Here is an 11331-nt window from a genome sequence, read left to right on the forward strand (position 1 = left end):
ATAGAAGAAATTCCCACCTTTCATAGTTTGGACCAACAGAAAGAATTAATTCGTTGAATATTTATAAATGAAAAAACGATATCAAATAATAGCATAAACATGGAAATGTCTGATCATGTGTCAAATATTCAACATAGTTCTTGTGAAAAGATGACTTTGTGGAGTCATGTTCAGAAAATAGAACTTTCTTTATTCCAGATACGAACTATTCAGATAATATCATCTATTCAGAAGCTTCACACGAACCATCTTCCAAAGAAAATGTAGCCGGACAAAAACTGACAGAAAAATATGATACTTTGGGCCGAATCAATGTAGAGGAGACAGACAAAAGTATCAGTTGCGGTTCTTTCGACGATGCGGATTTTCGACAAGATTTAGAAGATGAATTAAATAACTTATGCAGCGAATTGACCGAACAGGACATAGCCCAAGTCGAAACGTTTTTTCGTAGCCACAAAACATTTGTGTTTGTGTGCCAGTGTCTGGCCAATCTGTAGTTGAATAAACCAGAGGAAGAATGGCAGGTATCCCTGACCTGCTGTTTGATAAAGGAGAAACGAGAACACGAACTAAACGAAGACTGAAACTGGTCCTCGCCGAGAAAGGCACATGTTTCATTCTTTGGCATGATGTCATTGACAATTTGACGAACTACGAGGCCCAAGATAATACTTTTCACACCATGTTCCTTTCCACCGATCACAGCCAAATGGGTGGTTTCAGTTTCGAAAACAAAACAGTTGCCAGACAGTTTCACGAACAAGTCGACCTACGTTGACGTCGGGTCCTCTCAATATTTCTTTATCCGTTCCTAAAGCTAAAGGGAAAAATTCCAGGAAGTTGGAAAAAGTAAAGTTACCCCAAAAATGTGATATTTCTCTTCCTTGCTGTTTCGAACACGTCATAAGTATTGATATTAGAGACAAAGAGCAATTCTATACTAACCAGTTTTAGAGTAGAAATAGGTTTTTAAAAGACAAACCATCTCTCGAGATGTTACCTTCAGGTTATAGTTAATAAAATTATGTGTCAACTTTCTTTTAAGAACTTTATATAGAACACAGTAGTATAAATGAATTTCGTCTATATACACACTTTTATAACAAAATGTAGTCAACATTAACGACACGTAAACCGCTAATAATAATTCGCTCTGGTAATAACAGATTTTGTGTTGAAATATTGTGGAACACATTTCTTTATTTGCAGGCAGAAATCCTTATTAATATTTTAAACCTGAAATTGCTAATGTATTTTCTTGTATGTTGTAGAATTCAATCACATACACAAAAGAAAGGTGACATTTGTAAGTGACTTTTAACTTCTATGTTTGGTGATATCGTTATTTTTATATGGAGAGTGAACCTGAAAATATGTGTGCACACGTGTATGTACTGCAATATAACGACAAAAACCCTTAAACCAATTTTTTTAGTAGATATTACATCCTTTGAATTTTTTTTAAACTAGTTTCTTCAAATATCGGAATTTTTTTCTTTGATACCAACTTTCGCGAGTCATGTTCTCTGTCATTACCAATTTTCGTGAAATAAGCTTCCTTCCTTTATAAAAGTAATATGCGACAACTATCTGTAGTGAGAATACAAACAGCTTTATATAACATTTTATGATTAATTAGTTAGTTAGATCTGATGATCAAGAAATTTTTTATGTTACTTAAGTGAAAACTCGTAGTGATCCTCAATTTCTTGTGTTTTTTATGATAACAGACCTTGAAATTTAAACCAATAGTGTTATGGTAGAGATACTAGAAATAGCATGAACTTTATGTTATACGATGAATTATGGTTCAAAAATAGGAAAACAAAACTGTAATTAAATAATTTGGCCTTACTGTTTGCTGTCGTTAAACTGTATTACATACGTCTTCTAAAAATATGTGTAGTTGATATATATATATATATATACATGAATAGACGCCTTTTATCCGAGTTAATTTTTATTAGTTTATTATATCTTAGTACAGAGCCGGGGTTATTTTTAAGGGACAGAATCCAATATTTCCATCAATCCGACAGTGTTGTTATATGAACGTATAACTATTACACTGTTTTTGTTTAAAAAAGTTTTAAATTGTTGAGACAAACATAATTTATGTGGCTTGTACGTCACTGAAAGTTAACTGCTTTGAATAATTTTATTTCAGGATCTTTACTGGTTTGTACCATCTTGTTTTTTAAATTTTATTTTGTACAATATACATTAGATATGAAAATGGTGCTTTCTTTGTGATACTTACATATATTTACTTCGTTCCAAATTAAACCTCAGCTAAGCCTTTTTCATTTATCAACAACAATCTTCACCTGACAAATTTATATGCAAAAACGGCTCGTTTAGGTTGAGAAAATATTTTACAACGAGCCATTTTTGCATATAACTTTCTCAACAAGTGGGTTTCTCGACATCACTGACTTCACCTGACAAATATTTAGCGATCTCCGGATAATTTGTTTACCGAAGAAGACAGGAAGAGCTAAACATCCGTTTCTTTTCTTTGTATAACGTTTGCACAACCAGTTCCCCCAATCATCAGGTTTCTGAATTACATTCACAAACCACTTACTAAAAACATCATCGATTTTCTGTGTAGCATCTGTTAAAGCGAAGCTGTAAAAGGATTTATTTTCATTTTCTTACGTTAATAATCGGAGCAGGAGGTGAATGTGTGGTGAGTAAAGAAAAAGTTCGCAGAATTTTTCAGCTTGAAGTGGCACTTATCTGAGATAGTTCAGTGGAAACCACTGATAATTTGTGAAGAGAATTTATTAGACTCGTGTTTGTACTTCATTAAAGAATACTTTCTGTGTAACGGAAACAAATTTTTATTCAGAAAAAAGTGAGTAAACCTAATACATGAGAAACACTCAAGAATCTGAAAATGTATCAGTGAAGTATTCGAGGATAAGACATCATCGCACTAATTCAGAGAATAGTGTATTTTTTACCTTTTCTGATATACAAAGGTATTCTTGATTTTTGATATACAGTGGCACCTTGGTTCTTGAAAAACTTCGAAAACTGAATTAATTTTTCTCATAAGAAATACTGTAAATTAAATTAATCAGTTACAGACCTCCAAAAATTACGCATTATGAAGCATTTTAAGTAAAATATTGCTTATTTATACCTGTATAATAATACTTACATGCATAAAGTCAACCACAAAAACTATAAACACAATAAAAAAACAATAAATGAAAATTTAACCACTTTACCTGTGCTGAGGAGAGCTGATGGCGTAAGTGAAAGGTGGAGAGTAAGAGGGTTATTATTGTTTGGAACGGGAATAACCTTCCATAAAAACGTCAGGTAACTCTCCTTCTGGGGTTCTTTCTCTTTTCTGTCTCTTTGCACCGCTGCAAACTGCTTGAGACTTACTGGACCTATTTCTCACTAAAATCTTGTCTAATGTGGTTTGTTTCTGCCTGCATTTTAAAATGTTTCTGAAGTAAGATATGGCATTGTTATTGAAAAGTTTTATGCTGCGGTTTCCTACAGCTTTGTCAGGGTGAAAATTTTTCCACAAAACTTTGTAACTCTCCCATATTTCCACACATTTCTTTGATTAGTGAACTGGGAACATCATCCCTTCCCTCCTCCTCATCTGAAGACACTTCCTCAGTTGCCTTCTGGTGCTGCTCCTTCTAAAGGTCTTGGAGTTCTTCCGTGGGGATCTCAGTGTTGTAGTTTTCCACCAGCTTTTACACATCATCACCACTCACATTCAAGCCCATACACATACCTAGTGAGACAATATCCTCGACAACAAGCTCAACCTCATAGCGTTCAAAGTCTCTATTTGCTGCTGAGTCTTCTGAGTTCATGGTCCTCAAAGACACTTCCCTCCAGGTCTTGTCTATGATTCTCAAACAATGAAGTACATTAAAGTGATTTTTCCAGAACTCTCTAAGGGTTAACTCTGTGGTAGTGGTCACTTCAAAGCACCTTTGAAATAGTGATTTGGTGTAGAATTTCTTATAGTTCGATATGACCTGCTGGTCTATTGGCTGAATGAGAGGAGTCGTGTCAGGAGTCAAGAGCTTTACAGTAACGAAACTGTCTCCTACACCAACCCGTCTTCCAAGCCTGGTGAATGAGCAGGTGCATTGTCCATCACAAGAAGGGCCTTGAGTGGTAACTTTTCTGTGAGGTTATTCTTTACACTTGGGGCAAAAACTTCATGGACCCACTCCATAAAAACTGCCTGGTTAACCATGCTTTACTATTAGCCCTCCACATGACATTTAGTTTACTTTTCAGGACTTTATTTTTCTTAAAAACCCTCGGGTTTTCAGAATGGTACACAAGCAAAGGCTTAAGTTTTAAGTCCCCACTTGCATTACGACATAACAATAGAGTTAGCCTGCCCTTCATTGACTTGTGTTCTAGTAGTGACTTCTCCTCCTTAATGATTTCGGTCCTCTTTGGCATTTTCTTCAAAAAGAGGCCTGTCTCATCACAGTTGAACACTTGTTGGGGAATAAAACCTCAGCTTCTATAGAGTCCTTAAGTTCCCTAACAAATTTATCAGCAACGTCTTTGTTAGAAATGGCACCCTCCTCATGTCTCACCACACTATGTATGCCACTTCTATTCCTAAATGTTTCAAACCACCCCTACTAGCATTAAAGGCATCGCTTATATCAGCACTCGTTCCAGCGGTGTTTTTCAGGAGGTCAGAATGCTTTCCTTTCTCACAAATGATGGTCTCAAAAATGCTATCACCAGCTAACTGTTTTTCGTTTACCCAAATCAACAACAGTTTTTCTACCTCTTCCATTGTTTGTGATCTTTGTGGCGTAAGCACTGTCACTCTTTTTGCAACATCATCTCCTCTGATGACCTCTTTATTTTTCAGTATGGTGCAGACTGTATACTTCGCCATACCAAACTGTGTAGCAAGATCAGACACGCTAACACCACTCTCATACTTCGCTGTGTGATCTTTTTTCACCTCTATTGTGGCTCTAACAACATTTCTTTTTGGTTTGCTGCTTTCATTATCTTTCTTTGACCCCATGGTGGCTTATTTGATCAGAATATTTAGAAAAAAAAAAAAAAAAAAAAACGAAAACGTTCACAGCCGATTTTAGCGGGGGTGTGGACTAAGCGACAGGTGTTTTGGTTAAGCTTGGGGTGGGCTGAAAATGGTTGAAGGGGGGTTTGTTCGGGTCATCAGTCGGGTTATTTCGGGGGTTCGGGCTGCGACAGCTTGGTTCAGGAACCGAGTTTATGTTGAACAATCGAGACATTTTTTTTTCTCAAACAATATGTTCAAGAACCGAGGCACCACTGTAATTTCAAATTATGACGCACACGAGATAGTTCATAACTTTGCTGTAAGGAGTTTTGATGTTATGTTATTAGGTCATTTAGGTACTTTCTCTGGGGACTTATTTATCTTCTCGGAGTAATACAAATTCGTTAATAATAATAACATACTTCGCTTTAAAAACGTATTATCAATTCATGATCTGTTATATAAATTAGACTACAACAGGTGTTTTTTATGAGTTGTTAAAATATTACTATTTGTGGAAACTATTGAATATTTTAAATAGAACGTAACGAATATCTGCGTGTCTATGAAACGATACTTTATTTTAAGGGCTTTAAATATATTGTATTTTTGTTGTATTAAACAAGCAAAAATTGGCTTTAAAGTGATATTTAGACGTGGAATTTTGCTGTACATAGAACTATTTTTATTTCTGCCTTTAAACTGTTTTGTATGCTCATATTATAAATTTTGAATGTTAACTTCAAATGATGTTTTTGGCTGGAATGTAACACTCGAGCTATGCTGTATGTGTACGATGGCTGGATGTAAGTTCAAATATAAAGCCTTCATTTTTATCTCTTTTTCTATAAAGAATGTAGGCTTTAACATTAAACAAAAGAGTATAAAATAATAAAAATGTTTTTTTCATAGCATCTTTATTGTGGTTATTCCTAAAATAAATCAGTACTAATATTTTAACAGTATTTCCTAGTATGGTTCGCTCGTTGATGAGTACAAAGACACATGGGCTATCTGTGTCATGCCCACCACGGGTAAAGAAACCTGGTTTTTTGGTGTCACGAGCCTGTACAATTATTGCTTAGCCACTTGGTGTCTATGGGGGAAGGAGGTTATGTCACTGAGTAAAAAAATCAGCCAGCTGTGCTTGGACAGGAAGACCAAAAGGAAGCATAGCAGACCATCTATTCTGAAAAAAAACCCTGCACACCAAGGAAGAAAGACACACCCAAAGAGGGGATACTGTGGTGTGGATCAAAGTTTTGAAGTATAAAGTAAAGAAAGTTGAAAACAGCAGAGATGAAGAGGAGGTGTTTGAGACTCAATGTACGAATTCTGGACTGGAGAAGTGTGGAAAATCCCCCTGCAGAGCTGAAGCCACAGATAGTGAATGGGGTCCAACAATTTTAAAGCTGAAAACTTTGCAGAACATTAGACCACTTTGTAATGAATAAGGGGTAGCTCCAAAAACAAACCACCTCTAAGATCTGTGATAGCCAGCCCTTACGATGGGGAAAAAAACCAAGAAAGGTTTAACATTTTCCTTACTTAAATGTATTTCCAACAGATATATCTCTACACATACAATAGTTATTTCTCATGCACCCACTGTTGAGAACTTGCACACACAGTTAATCTTGAACTATGTTCCACCTAAATCACATTTTAATGTGAGCTTCACTAGAACATGAGATAATCATCATTTAAAAATAACCACCCACCAATAAAAGAGCAACATATAATCCATCCACAGTAGATTCCCATCAACACTTGCATTCACTGTTAACTTCATTCATAGATGAGACAGGAATAATGTGAACCAATAATGCTGAGAAAAGGTTGGGAAGGTGTTTAGTGAAGTATGCATCTGAAACACATTCTCAAACAAGGAAAATACAATCTTCTGAAATAATCTAATTAATTCTCTTCACACAGTAGCCAGAATTCTACATTCACACAGTGGAGAGGCCTATGCAAAGGAGAAAACCTAAATGAGTTCCCTTCTCCAAATGCAGTAGAAAGGAAAAGTCCACAGAACATGACACCTGTTAGTGAGGGCATAGTATGATAGAAGGGCAAAACTTGTGGGACAGTGCTTTCTTCTGAGGCAGGGTTTACTTTTTTTTCTAGATGGAAGTACGAAAGGAGGAAAACAAAGATTAGCTAATTTTTCTCAGGGGTAGAAAGAAAATTATATGATCAACTGATCTTTTCACATAACAGATTGGATGGACATAAAATGTAGTACATATTAGCTCAATGATCAAACATATATTTTAGGCTGTTTTCTACTGTACAATTTAATTACTACACATACAGGAGACTAAGGTCCCTTCCTGATTCCAAAGGAGAACACTTTGGCCCATTCTGATGACCAAACCCAGTGAAAAATCAGACCTTTTGGTTGACCTGTACTGTAATAACATGGATACTCCTTCCCTACTTCCTTATGCATTGTGCTGCTCACTCTGACTTTTTCTGGAGGGATTCCATAACTGCTAAGAAACTCTCCCAGTTAACCACCCTAATAGTTATATATAATATGGAGATGGTGAAGGTCTCTTGTTCTCCTCTTTTACACCATGGTAAGCAAAAGATGTTGAGGATAATCCATAAAAGTACCTGGACTCAGATTTAATCACTGTAACAGTCTTTCACTGGAAAAAGTACAACAGAATACCATTAAATCTATTTTATAAAGCCAGTATACATAAGCTATGAAAGTGGACAGGCTCTTCCTTGGTGCTAGATGTTTTCAATGTACTCCTTGGCAAGCACAGTCTGGATGAGGTATTAGCATTTTTTGACTTGAAATATCCACATGCCTCTCTGATCCACATAGCATTAGCACGCTGATTGTACTTTGCACAGAATGTGTTGACTTGTGATCTTGTAAATCAGAAACTCCTGTCACACACGTTCTGCATATGGGTCTGCTTAATGTCAAAACTTGGTTCGTAGACTGAAGAAGACCAATTGAAAGGAAAAATATATGTATATTTAAAACAAGTAGACTGTGTACTGTTTGTTTACTGTTAAAATCTATCACCAACAATTCACAGACTCCTATTGTCAAGGATTCAGCCCATACATAAGACCTCACAGTGATCCCTGAACTGAATAAGAAAAAAATCAGGTGAATGGTGCTCATACAATAAAAAATCTTGTGAGTCAGCAAAATATCACCACAGGAAGAGAAAACAAAATATACAAATCCGTGGAATCCAAGCAATGAACAATGAAAGTGAGACTACCTGGTCCACATTGAAAAGAGAACAACAGTAGATATTGAAATATAAAAACAACAGTAATGAAACACTTACAGAATGGGGCAGGCTCAGATGCAGATAACTGTGAATCCTAGATCTGAAATCAGAATGGAACCAATCACATGTTGCACAATATTAGAAGTATCACTGACCAGTAGTGAAATATATATGTAAAAACGACACGTTTGGGTTGAGATTTTTTTTTTTTTTTTTTTTTTAGGTGTAGAGGAGTGAACAAAGTTTTAACCTTCTTCGGTCATCGTTGTTTGCTCCTCCATATAAAAAAAAATTAAAAATTTCAACTCAAACCAGCCGTTTTTACATATATATTTGTCTACAAGTGAGTTTTCTCGTCATCACTGACCGGTAGTGTCTTTACTGTCAGTACACTATTGAATGACTACTGTGAAGCAGTGTTATATATCTTGGAAGATGCCAGAAACATGAATACATAATCCAATAAATCCATGAAAATGTTGTTGAAGTGGCATGTTTGTGTTTTTATTTTATGTATCAGTTAAAAATAAACTGATCTAGGTATGACGACTGTGCATAAATAAAAAGATGTGGGAAAGAACTGGGATGCCAGATTAAACAATGAAAACAGATATAGGAATAAAAGAATAGGTCAATTAAACAAATATCAAAATGAAGGTAATTCAAATGAATGTTCCACTGATATGTTTTAAAATATATATTGTTCTTTCAGATAAAAAAGAAAGTTAAGAAGAGAGGGACTAAACAATGAAAAGTAACAAAAGATTAAAACAATAATTACAGAAGGCAAACAGTGCCTAGGAAAGAATGAGCCTGCCGGTTCTCATGCAGATTACTATGTATGTAGGATGTATCATTCTATAATTGACTGGTACAATACATGTTGAGATGTACAGAAGTTGGAAATTTATTAAAGGCTAGTAACCTGCACACAAATTTACATGGTGATACGTGTAATGTATTAGCTCTTTGTGGTGCACAGAAATGAGTAGTGTTTCTGAACATTTTTTTCATGCTGCTTAACACACATTAATTAAACAGCAAGACCCTCATTCAACTGTTTAGTTCCCTTGAACATAAGTAGATTATTCTGAAGTTAGATAAAAAAGTATCTATTGCAAATAATATATACTGATCACTGTATCTGAAAATTAATGCAACATTAAATTTTTGGTATCCAGCATATGAATACAAACAATATCATTAATTCATATCTGAGCATTTTAATAGAAAATTGAACCTTTTACCACTATATTTGTTTGCTCATAACTCTTTCTGCTTATAGTACAGAGATGCCAACTATTTCAAATGACTGAGCGTTATGATTGTAGACAGAGCTTTTTCACAGTTTTAGTCCTTTTAGATTTGCCAGAAACAAGACAATGTGGTGAACAAGGCCTCTTTTTTCCATCTTGTGAACGATCACATTGGTGTTTCTATGCTGCTTAGAAAACGAGAAATACCCATCTATGCGAGTGCTGATTGGCTGACAAGCACTGATGACGTAACTATTGATTTCCCCACGTACCCAGTATGGAGAAGCACCTCACTCAAACTATTGGGAGACATTGGAGATACAAGTATTTTTTATTATTTCAAGCCCAAACATGATTATTGCAAGTAGCCATTTGGACTGTCTTTTATTTATTATCAAAATTTATTTGTATCTAACTAGAACTTTTCTTTTCACCCCTTTAAAGCCCTGGGGGGAACAATTTATCACTTTATTGTATAGACCTGTATAATATAACTTGGGAGTTGCAACAAGTTATAATATTTGTCTGTATGAGTGTATAGTCGTAATGTATACACCAAAATTGTAATGATTTCACTCAAATTGTAATGGTTGGTGTCTCTGATAGTATATATGTTATCAACATCATAACATTTCCTGAAGAACAAATGTACAAGATATGTCTTTGTAGATAAAATGTATGTTTTTACATGTTTAATTAAATGCCAATACTGTATGATATAAACAAAATGTATAAGATTGTAAAATTACATCTGTGTTTATTGACGTTATTTTTAAAAACAATAATAAAGCAATTACAAGTAATCACAATTATTAGAGAAATGAAAATAACCAAATGTTTATGTTTACTGTTTCTCTCTATATTTATAGTCGTTAATATGATATAAAACATATCTTTCAACATTTCAAATATTTTTAGCTTCAACATTACTTTGCAACTGAGATCTATTTTTGCATTTGTATTATGTTTATGTAATTAAATATATGTATTTTGCAACTGAAGTCTCATTTAATATGTACATAAGTTGTTCAACAAAATACTTTGTACATCTGCTTAACAGATATGATAGAAATGCAAAAAACTATGAGCTTTCAATAATTATTTTCCATTTGTAAGATTATAATTAAAAGTTAATATCAACTACAACCAAATTAAACACCAGATATTCCAAGATTAAAAGTACATCTGAATGAATAAAAGTCAACATACTAGTATTATTTGAAGCTTCTTAAAACTACAAAAAATTATCCAAACATAATTTATTAACATACAGGTACTCATTCATTTGCTTTTGACATCGGACCAAACCCTCTTTCAAATCAGAAATATCTATTTCTGTTGATGATAAAGTCATTTCAAGCTCAAAGCACATGTTATGCTGTTTAGATAGCTGCTTAATCAGTTCAGAGTTTTTCAGTTTTTCTTCTTTCGAGGAGGTGTGCAAGTCATTACTTAGAGCTTTCCCTTCTCTGCCTGTAACTCCAAGAGCTCTTCTATCGGAGTAAGAAAAAAAATATTGATTAAAGAGTTATTTCATTAACTGAAAATCCATACTTTTCATACCTTTTGACTATTAGTGCTTTATAAGCTGTTCTTATAATCATATATAAATCATATATAAGTATGACAGAGAGATGAATTTATTGGTAATAGTAAAATTGAGAAATATTTTCACAAAACTAGCTTTTCTATTTTGAAATAAACTTAAAATTAAAGGAAGAATATTTATTAATATTAAGTCTTAGCATATACTAGGGCCGGG

The 11331-nt window shown here is 34.3% G+C and overlaps 1 protein-coding gene and 1 long non-coding RNA gene across 3 annotated transcripts in view; one reads left to right on the forward strand and one right to left on the reverse strand.

Moving 5' to 3' along the window:
* Window positions 1-10459, forward strand: part of LOC143246942 (uncharacterized) — a 268555-nt gene extending 258096 nt beyond the window's left edge. The window contains exon 3 of the transcript XR_013026265.1: window positions 9026-10459. The gene's annotated coding sequence lies outside the window, so the exon portion shown is untranslated. The remainder of the gene's footprint in view (window positions 1-9025) is intronic.
* Window positions 1-11110, reverse strand: part of LOC143246943 (uncharacterized) — a 220781-nt gene extending 209671 nt beyond the window's left edge. Inside the window, exon 1 of one of the 2 annotated variants that reach the window (XR_013026273.1) lies at window positions 10841-11110. This is a non-coding gene — a long non-coding RNA (uncharacterized LOC143246943). The remainder of the gene's footprint in view (window positions 1-10840) is intronic. The other variant, XR_013026272.1, reaches the window with a different exon arrangement.
* Window positions 11111-11331: the final 221 nt, after the last annotated feature.

Source organism: Tachypleus tridentatus, chromosome 3 (assembly GCF_004210375.1).
Source record: "Tachypleus tridentatus isolate NWPU-2018 chromosome 3, ASM421037v1, whole genome shotgun sequence".
In the NCBI taxonomy this organism is placed as follows: domain Eukaryota; kingdom Metazoa; phylum Arthropoda; class Merostomata; order Xiphosura; family Limulidae; genus Tachypleus; species Tachypleus tridentatus.